Genomic DNA, 13829 nt, shown 5'->3' with positions numbered 1-13829 from the left:
AAACAAAAATAAATGGATGTTTTGCTAGACTACTTTAGATGACAGAAAAAATATTTACTGAATATTCATGTATAATAATAATGAAGAAAAATTAGGAAAATTATGTGTCCATGCCTGATGTTCTTATCCTCCGCAACACTTTTTGAGAACAGTTTAAGCACACATACAGAATTTTAATAAAGTTTGATTTTGAATGACCAAGCACATGGACCAGTTACTTCAAGATGGCTACCAGGTAAGATCATTTTTTTACAGTTAATTTGAAATATTGTCTTGTCAGAATGCTTACACGACATTTTGATTATCATTACCGCAACAGATGCTTATTAAATGTTAATTTAATTAATAGAAGCATAATACTTTGATTTTAAATGCATGTGCAGAATCTCCAAATTATGTTCTTTCAGGTTTGTCATGTCATTTTGAAAATATGTCAGTGTTGATGTTTTCTGACTGTTGCGGTAATGAGATTTTTTAGGACTAATTTTTTTAATTATGTTACAAAAAGTGTTAAATGATAAGTAAAAGTTTTAAAAATTAATGTTCCCATTTACTCCAGACTTTGTTTTTCAATGTCTGGTGGGAAAAAAAGTAAATTTAAGCAATTTTTACATTTTCATGCTCGACATTTTCAAAACCAAGTTTTCGTGAGAATCACCCGGGTGGTTTCTCAGACAGGGATTAGCTTAAACCAGGACTAGGCCTTAGTTTAATTAGGAAATATAACTAGTTTTAACAAAGATGCCTTACTAAAAACATTACTGGTGTGCATTTTGAGAGAAAACAAAGAGCAACGATGTATTTTAAGATATTTCAGTGCGAGTTGTTTTCAGTTTGGACAGCGCTTACATTTATTTTAGTCTAGGACTAATGCCTGTCTGGGAAACCGCCCCATTAGGTGTTGATGAAAGGACTTTCCTACACAGAGAGAAATAAAACATCCCAATGATGGAAAGGGTCAATGTGCTTTTCCAGAGGAATGGTTTGGGAGAGATGGGGTGCAACCCATATCGGATACCAGTACATAGTTGGAGGGGTTTCAATTTATATTACTATAAAATAGACCGATTTCTGCTTTCTCGGACACATCTCGGACTTGTTCCTTGAAAGACTCGGTCTTTAGTCGGCTCGGACCACAGTGGGAGGAGAAGGACTCGTAATTTCAGATCGAGTCCTCGAGACCAACGCATTTTTTATGTTCATATAAAAAAACACACACAACAATAATAATAAAATGCAAGGTTGATGGGAATTCAAATGAAAATGACATCCCATGGTGCAATGCAAAGATATTGCCATCAGGGCCGTTTATTTATCTCTAGAAAAATAGGCAGAAATGATGCATGTGGTAGGGATTTTTTTAATGATAGTAAAAGACTGCTCCTCTAAACAATTCCCAATATGTAGACCTAACTGTTGATTATTAACTAGGGTGATATTAAATCATGAATATGAAAACTGACATGTTTTTATGGTCTTGGTCTCGACTCGGTCTCGACTCCTAAAGGACTTGGTCTCGACTTAGACTTGCTTCCTCAAACATTGACTGTATTGGAAAACCAACAGACTCGGTCTCGACTCAGTCTTGACCCTACAAAGACTCGGTCTTGACTCGGCATAGGTGGTCTCGTCCCCATCACTACTATGAAATATCTAACTATCTAGTAAGGCCAAAATCCTATTAAGTTATTAAATCATTAAACAACCAAGACAAAATCAACTCTTGAGCAACAAAAAATTTATTAAAAATGTACAAGGAAGGGGTTAAGTACATTATTTTCAATATTGCTTGGGTACAATAAAATCAATTATTAAGAAATGGTAAAAAAGTACTATTAAGAAAAAAGTACTATCTGGAGTACCTACCTAGAGCTGGATGGGGACATCATCAAAACCCAGTGACTTTAGAGGAAATGGTGATGGTTACCTTGCTTGGGAACTCCAGCGTAACGGGCAAGGGTGGCACAGCAAGAATGTATGTTTATATATTTAAAGAAGAACATTTTCTGGAAGACAATAAACTTTTGTGAAAATCCTAAAAATGCTGGTACTAGCTAGCAACTTCAAAAAAAAAATGTTGGCGGGGAAAGAGTTAAACTACTGAACAAATACAATATTGTGTAGGCTATATCTCATTCGCACAACATTTGCAAAGGCATACAGAATTGTACTGTAGACTGGTCCCATTAAAGGCCAATAAACATACAGCTAAATAATGCTGAAGGTTATATGTGTTTTTCTGTACCATGTTGGCACTAAAATCGGAATAGGGATAAAGATAGCTCAAGATCACTTAGCATCTACATTATACTTTACCTTTCAAGTACCCTCCAAATATATCTGTATACGCAAAGCTTTAGCCGAGCCTAAATATATCATCAGAGCATGAATGAACTTGAGAGAGTTTAAAAAATTAAGCAACCACAATGCATAAATCTTGCAATAAATAATAAATAATTACTGCCAGTCTAGGACAGAAGCATTTCTTATAGAGGGACGAATAAATGTGAGATTATAGGATTATTCTGAGAAAAGCCTGGCCACATCTTTGCATATTTCTCACACTGTGCCTCAATTTCCAGATGTATTATAAAATCACATGTAATCCCTTGCATATTTATCAATGTAAATGTCTCTTAAAACATACAAATATAATTCTTGAAAAATTACCTTGATGCACAATGAAAGCAAACTGTGCTAATGCAGTGTGCTTTGTATTGACTACTCGAAAACAGTTCAATAATGATATTCTTGGCTAATACAGTTAATGCATGCATGACAACAGATACTAGACGGATTTGCCAACAAATGTTTGTATGACATTGAAACAGATCTACACTTTTATAAAAAGGTACAAAAGCTGTCACTGGGAAAGTACACTTTTTAAAATGTCCTTATATGTACCATTTAGGTATATATATGTACCCATGAGTAGTGGTCGACCAATGTTTTTTTTTATTGATACGTTACTGATATTAAGAAGGCTGATTGGTCGATACACTCTTAGAATAAAAGGTACAAAAGTTGTCACTGGTACTATTCCTTTTATAAAGGCCCTAACATGTACCATTTTTGCACAGATATGTACTGTAGCTTTGAGGAACCACCTCTAAGGTATTGTACCAATGTGTACCTTTGAGGTACCAATATGCACCTTTTAGGTACAAAACAACTTTTGTACCTTCTTGTACCTTTATTTCTGATAGTGTATGAGGTCGATATAACACAAATGTAATTACAGTAAAACTGGTGAAACATGTTTAATGCATAATATTTATACATTTATTATTTAAACATAATTCAGTAACTTTAAACATATTAACAAGACATATACTGCGGCTATGACATTTGATAGTACTGTTTCAATAGGACTTTTCTGCAAAGTGTTTTTGTGTGTGACATAACCATCCAACCCTGTATCACGAAATTATGTACCTATAGTCACGTAAATTTGTGATTCTTTTCCGTGACACTGTCACGTTTTCCCACTTTTTTTTGACTGTATCACGTATTTCTGTTTACGTGTCATTGTCACGTATTGGTTACTCAACTGTTTTGTCCTATTTTCAAACCATAGTCGCTTCGGAGATTTGGTGTTTGCGTTAGGATGTCACTTTAAGTCTTGGTTTATACTTTTATTAATTTTATTATATTTTGTGATTTTTAAACCATTGTCGCCTGGCGTTAGGGTTAGAGTTGGGTTTGGGTAAGGGTGTCATTTTATGTAAATCTAACCCTAAACGGAAGTGACAGTGGTAAGAAAATAGGAGAAAACAGTTAAGTAACAGATACGTGACAATGACACGTAAGCAGAAATAAGTACATTTACATTTATTAGTTGTTTGTTTCATGGGAATCAAACCAATGACTTTGATGTTGCTACACCATGCTCTATCAGCTATAGAATATTTTCCTGTATAGCTCAGTGGTAGCATTACTAGTGCAGAAGATAATGCGTGTGAACCCAGGGAACACACATACTGATAAAAATGTATACCTTATAATGCACTGTGGGCCAAATTGTGTAAATGTAAGTGCACTAGCCTGACAAACTTTATTAATCGGAAATTGTATTCTTTCAGTATGACCCCCCATTTTGTTTTAATATCAGTTTCAAGCCCCCAAAGTGACCACATTCTGAATTTTACCTTAATTTCTTTAAGCAAACTGATGAAAGTTGGAGGCCTAATGCTGCGTTCACACCAGTCGTGTTAGAGGCATCAAGTGCGAGTGATTTCAATGTTAAGTCAATGTAAAGATGCGCTAACGCGCGTCTGGAGGTCTCGCGGCATGAATGAGCCGTTTAGCGTGGCACGGTAGACACGATTCCGGCTCATTCGTGTGTTTAGTTCGCAAATTGAGCGTTGCCGTGGGAAACGCGCGAGTTGAAAAATCTGAACTTTGGCAGAAAAACATGCCGTGTTCACAAATCAGAATGTCTCGTGAATGTCTCGAGGACTAGAATTTCACGCACAGCTTTCATGCGCGAATGAAGCGAGAACACTCAAAATGTTTAAGCGTCCAACTACGTGTGGTAGATGCGAATTTGACGCTTCAAACGCGTCTGGTGTGAACCCACAGTAACAGACTTTTGCAAATATAGATTGTTGGAATGCAGTTTCATATCACAGAAGGGCCCGGGGATATTGGTAGATTAAGCATTCCTCTCTTATACTCTTTCTATATCCCATGCCTTTAGACTATAATGTGTCTGTGGCATACTCAGAGTAAAACCCTACCGAAACCCACCATCCCTCTCAATTTGAAGTCTAGCACTTTGCACCACCAGGGGCCGTACGGCAGTTTATTTTTACCACCTGCTGTTGGCAGATATTGACTGAGAAAAAACATAAGACAGAAAAAACAACCTGCAAATTTCCTGTATCTTTGCCTGGATGTTGAAAGGCTGTATCTGAGCCATGCAGGACCGTTACATCTTTAACAGAAAAGACATAAATCAAGGCTGTTTTATGTAAGATATGAGATTTTCATTGAGGCTTTCAAATGAAGCCTTTTATGCAGAGGAATGACTGACAGTCATAATGGTGTAATGCTCACAGAATGAGCTGAATAGAAAGAGGCAGTAAGCCAACTCAGATGTAATCATGAAAAACGATGCTAAAACAGAGCTGGCAGTGTAAATCCAGCTGATTTTGGTTTAGTGCAGCCCATAATATGGAAAACTGGAAGCCCTTCCTGTTCATAATTGTAGGGTACGAACATAAAAATTTGGTGGTAGCTTTAAAATGAAAACCGCCTCTGTGCAAAGAAACTCCCTTAACAAGCCTATAAATTACCGTAAGGTTGTAGCAGCGAGATTCGCAATAGCCATCTGAATTGTAAGGAAAGTAATCTTATTGGTCTTGCATCAGGTTTCAAATAAGAGTCTTCTTTCTCATGCCTTTGTTGGAGATTTTTTGGAATAACAGAAGCAAATAATCCAACTTAGTTGCCTGAAAACACCATCAAAAGTTTAAATATTAAATACAAATGAAAATGCACAAACTGTAAACATTATAGGGATAGTTCACCTTAAAATGAAAATAATGTCATTAATGACTCACACTCATGTCGTTCTAAACTTGTAAGACCTCCGTTCATCTTCGGAACACAGTTTAAGATGTTTTATATTTAGTCCGAGAGCTTTTTGACCCTTCATTGAAAATCTATGTACGGTATACTGTCCATGTCCAAAAAGGTAATAAAAACATCATTCATATACAGTCTGAGGGAGAAACCGCTGTAAGTTTAAAAAAATACTTTGCAAACATGTCTGAGGATAACACGTCATCTGCGTCATTGCAGTCACGTGACTTTAGTCTCGCACATGCACTTCACAACAGATGCGGAAGAGGAGACAATGCTGAATAAAGTTGTAATTTTTGGACCAAAATTTATTTTCGATGCTTCAACAGATTCTAACTGACCCACTGATGTCACATGGACTACTTTAATGATGTTTTTATAACCTTTCTGGACATGGACAGTATACCGTACATAGATTTTCAATGAAGGGTCAACAAGCTCTCGGACTAAATATCAAACATCTTAAACTGCGTTCCGAAGATGATCGGAGGTCTTTCGAGTTTGGAACAACATGAGTCATTAATGACATTATTTTAATTTTGGGGTGAACTATCCCTTTAATTTTCTTTAGTTTAATCAACTGCAAGTTTTTTTTAACTTACTATTATTTATCTTGACAAGAGATAAGTTGCTACAACTTATAAAATGAAGTCAACATTTTTTTAAATATAAGTTATAACAACTCATCTCAAGTCAAGATAAATAATAGTAAGTTAAAATGACTTGTAATTCCGAGAAAAATTTATGGCAGCAAAGATTTTTTTAAATCTAAATTTTAAGGCAACCAGGTAACTTACTTTTAAAAAAAAGAAAATCTCTACTTCCATGTTCTTGTAGATCACATATGCCAAATACCACAGGGGTTGTCAGAATTATGTTTGCATAAAAAAATGAAGCACCATATCTGCTGGCTTTCATGCAATGGAACCAATCCAAACAAACTACTGATGTGACTGTGGTTTAGCTCAATCCATTATCAGTTAAGTTGCCAAAACTGTGACTACACACATACCAAGGACATCTTCATTGAACATTTCCCATGGACAGGGATGGGCAGTATTTCAAATACATGTATTTAAAATACGTATTTGAAATACAAAATAGTATTTTGTATTTTGTATTTTAAAGCCTTTGCAAAAAATGAAATGTAATTTGTATTTAAATACATTTAAGATGAGTATTTTTGTATTTTTAAAATACTCAAAATACTTTGAGTCAGTCAACCAGTCAGGGTGCTGTTTTCATGCATCAACTAGTTCAGACCAGACAACAGAGTTCAGGTAAGCAAATATATCTCTGCAGCTTTTAGTGGGCAATAATTGAAATGTTGGAGTGGGAAATAAAGCAAAGGCGATTCAATTATTTGGTGTGATGTGATTTGTGTTATAACTGTCGCAAAAGGAAATTCAAATTCACACTTGCATGTTGGCAGGCAGTTGCACGCTATTGCACTTGCACATTGCACGACTGAGATAGAGTGTTGAACGCTGACAAATTGGTCTACACTTTTGACTTAAAGGAAAACCACAGTTTTTTTTATATTTTACTATGTTCTTACCTCAACTTAGACAAATTAATACATAACTCTCTTTTTTCAATGCATGGAGAAAGAGCACATAGTTTGCAGCATTTCGACCTCAGTACGCAGTAACATCTTCACAGGAGTAATGATGTTACTACGCCAGAGGTTGAAGTGCTGCAAACTAAGTGCTCTTCCGCCATACAATATAGTTCTCATTTTTTATTCACTTAAAAATCACATTTTATTTTGTGCCACCATACTTACTTGTGTAACTATGTAACAGTCTTTAAAATAGTGAAAACATGGAAGTGTTTGGTGGCTTCTAAATTCATCCCTGTTTGGATCCTAAGGAATAAATGGGACTAGGCTAAATGCTAACACATTCATGACATGTCGTGCAAAGATTAAGTGCACATACAGTATTGAAAAAAGATAGGCATGTATTCATTCATCAGGTAAGAACATAGTAAAATATTGAAAAACTGTGTAAACCTAAAAGGCTTTTATGCTTGACGTGCTATCCATTGTATAATTCTGTGAAATGACAGAGGGCGACTCGTGAGTAATTGTTCTCAAAACCATCAAAAAGCAGCAATGAGAGGAATTAGTTTGCCGAATAATTTGTCTCTTGAGACGTATGTAAATGCATGGATTTCTTAACATATAAACTGATTAGGTTGTGGGTCATTTTGACGACACATGAAAACGTTTTTATGATGTTTTTATAAAACATCACTTTACTTGAAGGGGTGTTCATAAGGCTGACATGACACATTCATAATCATAACATGACACGTGTCATGAATATGAAGGAGATTTTATGGATGTTTATGACAACTGTCATTAATTGCAATAAAAATGACATAATTGAACAAATGACAAAGATGACATTGTTTGAGATGTCTTTGTTATGACAACTTGACATTAAAGCAACACTATGTAGTTTTTTTTACCTTTAAATAATGTCTCTAAAATTATTTCAGTGATAGAACAACTTTTAACTGGACAAATTGTACTGTTGCTGCAACCTGAGCAGCCTCCTAGCTGCTACACGCACACTCTGAAAGTGGCGGTGGAGGGTAAGAAACACAGCCCGCCCCTCCCCCTGCCTGCAGAAGAGTGTCTGATACCAGGCACTGTTGCGCTTTTCAACCACATGGGGGAGCTGTAAGTCATTTTTACATGGAAACTACATAGTGTTGCTTTAACCCATACATCATAACTTGCCATGACAACTTGACATTAACCAAGACAACATAACTGACCTCTTTTTACCAGTGATACAAATATAATTTGTCATTAAAATGTCATTAAGTGTTAATACTCTGTTAAATAGTTTTTATAACAGCATCATGAATATTCTTCAGTTCGTAATGTTAATTTGACCGAGTATTAATAATATTTGACATAGTATTAACACTTAATGCCATAACAAAGATATCTCAAACAATGTCATCTTTGCATTAAAAATTACATAACTGAGTAAATGACACTTAATGGCAGTTGTCATAAATGTGCATAAAATCTTCTTCATGTTCATGACACGTCATGTTATGATTATGAATGTGTCATGTCGGCCTTATGCACACCCCTTCAAGTAAAGTGTTACCAAGTTTTTTTTCTAGTTTTCTATTTTTTACAGGGCAGGGGAAAGCAAGAGGTACGTAAAATAAAATGAAAGTTTCTAAGTAGTTGCACACATCTAAATCCTTTTTGGCATTCAGAAATAGACCCAGATAGATTTCAGCCTAATAGGGATACTTGCACAGAATCACAAATTTCACATGTATTTTGTGTATTTTCAAAATACAAAATACTGTATTTGTATTTAAATACATTTTTCCTCACAGTATTTTGTATTTGTATTTAAATACATTTTTCGACACAGTATTTTGTATTTGTATTTGAAATACATTTCCATGTATTTATGCCCATCTCTGCCCATGGAGACCTTTGAAGGTTTATTGAGAATTGATGTTTATATTGCAAATGGATCAGATGACCCTTTGCGATAGGGTAGGATCCACCTAGGAGCCCTCCATCTGTTGCTTATCAAGGGAATGAAGATCTTCTTGAAGTGCCCTTGGCTTGAAAAGCCCCTGATAGAACAGCATGCCGAAAGAAATTTAATGATTTCTTTAAAGCCACGTAGATGGATTCTGATCACGTTGTCTCTTTTATGCATGCATTAGAGCAAAACAAAAAATTAATGTCTTGGGAAAGTTATTTTCTGTTATGTTCATCTGAGAGATTCGGGTTTCTTTAAAATGCAGATGATTATGTTGAAAATCATAAAATGATATATGTACATAGTACACATTGTATGATGCGTTTAAAGCCTGTTAGCGTAACATCCCAATTCTTTCTCTCTCTCTCTCTCTCTCTCTCTCTCTCTCTCTCTCTCTCTCTCTCTCTCTCTCTCTGCCTTAAATTTCCTATAATTTTTAACCAAGTTACAGAGGTATGGTCCAAATTGCCAATTCATTGTATATCACAAAGTTTTTTAAGCCATGCAGGGTTAAGCCATGCAGCGTTGGGTCCATATCGCTGCAAAACAGTCATTTACATTAAATGAATTAATTAAATGTTTTGTTATTTTTTTCTATGTCAGAAAGTTCTATTAGTTTTGTTTTTAATGTATTGTGCACATACATAAAATTAAGTATAATGTTTTGACATGTCTGTTGCATTTTGTTATGACATAGTATTAAAGGAATAGTATACTCATTTTCAATATTAAAATATGTTATTACCTTAACTAAGAAGAGTTGATACATCCCTCTATCATCTGTGTGTGTGCACGTAAGCGCTGGAGCGTGCTGTGACCCATTCATTCAATGGTACCATTTAGAGATAAAGTTAGAAGTGACCAAACACATCAACGATTTTCCTATTTAAGACGAGTAGTTATACGAGCAAGTTTGGTGGTACAAAATAAAACATAACGCTTTTCTAAGCGGATTTAAAAGAGGAACTATATTTTATGGCGTAATAGCACTTTTGGGAGTACTTCGACTCGCCTGAAAAGTCCGATCCCCTTCTCCCTCTCATAATGGGAGAGGGAGGGTGTTACTGTGCCGAGTCGAAGTACTCCCAAAAGTGCTATTACGCCATAAAATATAGTTCCTCTTTTATATCCGCTTAGAAAAGAGCTACGTTTTATTTTGTACCACCAAACTACTCTTCTTAAATAGGAAAAACGTTGATGTGTTTGGTCACTTCTAACTTTATCTCTGATTGGTACCATTGAATGAATGGGGCTACGCTAAATGCTATCGAAGCGTCGCAGCGCGCTCCAGCGCTTACGTGCACGCACACAGATGAAAGAGGGATGTATCAACAATTCTTAGTTAAGGTAATAACATATTTTAATATTGAAAATGAGTAGACTATTCCTTTAACACTTGCATTATTTGACATAGTATTAACACTTATTGACATTTTAATGACAAGTTCAATTTGTACCACTGTAGTTGAGGTCAAGAAAAATATTCATGATGCTTTTATAAAACTATTTGACATAGTATTAACACTTACTAACACTTAAATGACAGTTTAATGTAATGTTACCCCATAAAGCTAGGTAGTTTCTTAAGCTATGTCATGTTTATGGCAGATTTATGACAAGCTACGATGTACTGGTTTATGTCAAGTTGTCATAACAAAGACATCTCCATCAATGTCATCTCTGAATGAATGACACTTAATGACAGTTGTCATAAACGTGCATAAAATCTCCTTCATGATCATAACACGTGTCATGCATGATTATAAAGTTGTCATGTCAGTCTTATGCACGCACCTTCAAGTAAAGTGTTACGAAATGTTCTGTATATTTGAAAAAAAGTGAATAAAATACTATGCAAATTAAGGGTTATATCTATGCAAGTTAATGGTTGGTATATTTCTATTGCACGGTAAATCTACATTTATGCATTTGCTAGAGACTTTCCTCCAAAGTGACAGTGCATTCAAGTTATAGATTTTTTTCATTAAATGTGTTTTCCATGGGAATCAAACCAATGATCATTGTAAATGTCATCAAAACACCCATTGCCTGTCTAACTGGGGCATTGATAGGTTTTTTCCAAAACAATCAAAGCAAAAGCTTGATTGTGAACCATTTCATAGCTGTTTCTCAGTCTGAAATTTGGCCCCAGCATCTAAAGCACCTCATTGTGTGTGCATGTGTGTTTTTTATTTTTGGCGTTGGCAGTATATTCCCTTTATGTTTAGCTAAGACAGCTTTTCGAACGCACACACACAGATTACCCAGCTAACCACCAATCCATTTTCTAACAGTTAAAGGGATGAGACAGAACCTTGGCTCTCATCCATGGCACTCTTTCTCATCATCATCTCATCATCCGCTGTTTAAGGGTCACTGTTTCTGCCGTGCTGGACTGGGTCAACTCAGCAGGTCTAGACCCAAATGGCTCTGTTTTTATGCTTTCATGCTGTCCACATCTTCTTTGCACGTTTCACACTAAGATTACACAGACGGATATGAAACACAAGGCTGGTGTCAAATCATCAGCCTTCATCCTTAAATCTGCAAAGGTAATGCACTACAACAAAATAGTGAATGTAAACATGGGTGGCTAAAACAGTTACTGGACACCTCAGAGTCGAAATTCTCGATCTAATTATGAGATTAGGAGCATCAAAGTCTGATTTCAGTCATTGATTTTTATATGGATTGCAATCTTTGACATGACCTCAGTCAATATTAAATATATCAAGATTATATTTTCACAGAAGTTTCTTTATGTCTTTATGTAGAAAACATTAAATCACACATATCACACTTTTTCTCAGTTTTTACAGACCGGGTCACATTTTATACGACGAAAGTACACACAGTAACTATTAAATGTATGGCAATTTAATGTGCTTAGTTTAATACTAAATGATGACAGTACATTATTCTGTTTTGTTGCAATGTATCAAACCCAAGCATATTTTCTTATATAGCCTCTGTGTGAAATTGCTATTTATGCATTAGGCATTTGAACGAAAGGTAAGTCATTTACTATTATTGTATAGCTCATTCTTCAGATCAGGGGCTGAACATTCCCCTAACCCAGAGGTTTCCAGCAAGGTCCAAAGTCCTACAGAGTTTAGCTCAAACCCTATTCAAACACACCTAAAGCAGCTTATCGAAGTGTTTGAGACTGCTAGAAACATCTAGTCAGGTGTGATGGAGTTGGCTGGAGCTAAACTTTGAAGGATCGTAGATCATGGATTGGTGAGATAACTTGTCCCACCATTTGTACACCTATGCATGATATCTCAAGTGGTGTGGCTTACTAAGGAAAGGTGTTGAAGGTTAAATGATTTTAAAATGACAAAGACCTAGCATATATTAAGATAGGATCCAGAATATTATAATTCTACAGGTGGGCTCTTTTGACTTGGGTCAGATTACCCTAGCAACCACCCTAGTAACGTAAATGCACTCTACCTGAAGTATTATCAATGTAAAACTATCATGCTAAAAGAAACAGTAATCACATGCTCTAATATGAAGCATATGATGATATAATATAAGTCTGTACTGTACAGTATGCAACGTTAATCAAGCATGTTCAACCTACTTTTCACTTTTAGTTCAAAAACTACATTTTTTACATAAAGTGTGCTAATTGTATAAAGTAGATCTCACACAAGCGTAAAATATGTTTAAGGCGGAGTCCACGATGTTTGAAAAACGCTTTGGAAAAGGAGACGGGCCGACTACCAAAACACACTTATAGCCAATCAGCAGTAAGGAGCGTGTCTACTAACCGACATCCTTGCCGGGTTGTGTATGTGTGGGGCAGGTCTATCAACCGAAGGTCCAGATTCTATTGGGGTAGGGGCGTGTTTGTTTAGGTGATTTCAAATATCAACATTGGCTTTCAAACATCGTGGACTCCGCCTTTAAATATATTTCCCCTAAACTCTATTACATTCATTCTGCGTACTACATAAAACCTAAAGGGAAACATAAATTCATTCACCCTTTCTTGTTCATTGTTTACCAACCATAGCTGTTGACATTACATCATCGACAAATTTGCCTCAGCTTTGAGATTATAGCTGTGGCTGTAGGCCGTTGGCACTGATGTCATGTGAATGTGAGGATGACTTGGCCTGTGAAGGCAGTGTGGGATTCACCGCCTGTCGATCTAATGAGCCAGCAGCTCTTTGCTACAGCACTACTGAGAGAGAGAGAGAGAGAGAGAGAGAGAGAGAGAGAGAGAGAGAGAGAGAGAGAGAGAGCAGATAAATGGCACAGTGCCGCTCTGCTTATACTGACTATATGCAGCCTGTGAACCATAGAGCTTAGAAAAAAGCACCTCGCTGGCATTGCAACTGTATGATCATGCCATAGCAGTGAGATGGCTAGAAATACACAGGAAGTTAGAAGACCCAAAAAGCATGCCAGTAGATATATGTGTTTTTGTGGTCCTAATAAGCGTCCAATATCTACTTCTGAGATAGTAATATAATCTATTTAGGTACAAAAGTGCACTTCTTTGGGGTACATATTTTGACAATTTTTTTCTGACAGTGCAAACTATGTTTGAGTAATAGTTTTATTGTAGAGCATCTGTTAGTTCAAAGGATTGTTATTTGCTATGGTAAAAGTGTCTGTTAGTCTGGAAGAGTGCATAACAGGTCACATGGCTGTAGTAAAATATTGAAATAAGCAAGACTTATATCATGTGATAGAACA

This window comes from Misgurnus anguillicaudatus, chromosome 7, assembly GCF_027580225.2.
Source record: "Misgurnus anguillicaudatus chromosome 7, ASM2758022v2, whole genome shotgun sequence".
Lineage (NCBI taxonomy): Eukaryota > Metazoa > Chordata > Actinopteri > Cypriniformes > Cobitidae > Misgurnus > Misgurnus anguillicaudatus.
Note: the sequence above shows the minus strand (reverse complement) of the source record.